This window comes from Equus asinus, chromosome 10, assembly GCF_041296235.1.
Source record: "Equus asinus isolate D_3611 breed Donkey chromosome 10, EquAss-T2T_v2, whole genome shotgun sequence".
Taxonomy (NCBI): Eukaryota; Metazoa; Chordata; class Mammalia; order Perissodactyla; family Equidae; genus Equus; species Equus asinus.
Genome location: NC_091799.1, coordinates 21,100,114 through 21,102,389, shown reverse-complemented (window position 1 = coordinate 21,102,389; position 2,276 = coordinate 21,100,114).

Here is a 2,276-nt window from a genome sequence, read left to right as displayed (position 1 = left end):
AGACTGGAGGGCAGCCGGGAAGAGAGGTGGGCAGTACACCCTTCTGCGCTGTCGTTTGGCAGAGGCTGCCTCTTCCCTCTATGGCCACAGTTCCTATCAGTGGCACCTGTCCTCAGCCACGAATCGTCAAATTCCAGTAGCCTCCCGCCTCCTTGCCTCTTTCCACCCAGGATAGTAATGGCTCCCTGGTGTTGCTAATCCTGGGATGCGTCACCATCCCTTAACCCTGCCCATCCTTGGAAATAGTCCCTTCATGGAACTCCTTTTCAGTATCCCCTTTTGAACATGTTATCTCTCTTCATCCTGGAGCCCGAGTGATACAAAGTCTTTTTCCCGGGAGCCCCTCAGCTCCTATGCCGTCAGTGAATGTAGGAAACGTCACCAACTCAAGCCCCATTCTCAGTCCAGACAAACAGCCTGGTTACTTGTAGTAACAAGGAGTGAGCTCTTTCAGATCCAGGTTAGAGATGAAAAAAGGCCACGGATAAACCCTTGGAAAGACATCTAAGGATGAGCTCCTTTCAAAGCAAGCAGAGCTTTGGAGCAGTGGTGGGTTTTGTTATGACTGGTAAAGGCAGGGATGGACTATGGCTAGCAGGCATCTCTGCCTGGCTTCTCAGTCCCATAGTTCTAACATATTCAGACATTCTGGAACAAGAGGGAGAGGACTGCAGCTAAATTCCCAGATCTGATGGGGGAAAAGATGACAGGCTGTGAGCATGTTGGAAAGGTCCAAGATAATAATTTGATTTCTCTCAGCTTTTCACAGAGAAAAAGAAGCAAAGGTGAGATGTTTATTTTCAAAGCAAGCGACATATTTCTTATGACAATATCTCCACTTAATGGCCCTATCATGTCTAATCACTTAGGAGCTAAAATACGTTTCTTTGATCTAAGCTAGTCAAGAAGAGTGACAGCTGGCATTCTGCACAAAAATTTAGTGCCTTGTCTAATTGTGTTGACTTCTCATTATTGGAAAGTCTCACAACCAGCAGAGGATTTTTTTTTTTCAACTTTATCAAACGGTTAACCATTTCCTAGCTCCCCCACATACACAACACACTCACTTGGAATTGACACCCTTTCAAGAGTGGAGTCAAAGTTCAGCATGACGCAGCTCTAGGCTACAACTTGCATCAGGGACTCTGGGGAGCTTTGCTGATCAAGAAGTGGGTCCTTTCCATGCCCATATGTATCTCCTCTTCCAACCTGAGGTGGTTATGCCCATTTGAACCTCATAAGAGCATTCACCTGGGCTGATTTTTAAAGGATATATGTGACTTCTATCCAGCCATCAGAGGATCCAGTCACAGAGCACTTGTATATCAGGCTTACTTGCATGTAAAGGATGAAAAATAGACACGCATCACTTTTGGTCTCTGCCGGGAAGAACTCACCATCTAGTGGGAAGGACAAGCACATAAACAATTGCACTACTGTATGGTAACAGCGGTGAAATCCTCCCTTGGTCGTTCCCTCCCTGGGTGATCTTGGGACTGTCACTTCCTCTTTCTGGGCCTAAGTTCCCGGAATGGCAAAACAGTTTCTTCACAGGGCAGTGGCTTGCTAACTTTAGATTACACTGGAATCACTTGGCATCTTTATAAAATGCAAGTTGCTGAGCCCTTGAGCTTCTGATTCAGTAGGTGTTGGGGGAAGCCCGAGAATTTGCATTTCTAACAAGCTCTCGGAGAATGCTGATGCTGATAGAGGGACCACACTTTGAGAGCCACTGTCATAGCCTGATGGGGCAGAAAACGTGAGCTCAGGTGTGTGAAAGCCCCGGTACAGTGCCTGTCTGGACTTTGCTCAGTAATTCTCAGCAGAAACCATAGACCTGCACAGCCCTGTGCGAGCTCCCAGGGCTGGGAGGAGAGGAGGGAAGTCTTCCTGAAGGTCATCTGGCAACAGAGGCCAGAAGGAAGCAGTGGACAGTGAAGCTCATTTGGGGACTAGCCAGCCCTCTCCTCTGTCTGGAGGAAGACCATTTAGCCTTTCCTTCTTGAGGCAGTGGCTTTCAGACTTTTTACTGTAGTCCACCAGAAGGAATTTATTTTATATCACAACCCTGAACACACATGTGCATATGTGTTGCAAGAGAAACACGAAACAGGACTTTTTCCTTCTCTGTGTGATGCACTCTAAGATCACCTGTGTTATTTAGTCTTAAAAATATTGATTGTAAAAAATATATATATATATTGATTGTACAACTCACTAATATTAGTTAACTTAGATTAGATTTTGTAATAGATGACACACAGGGTGCATCTAAG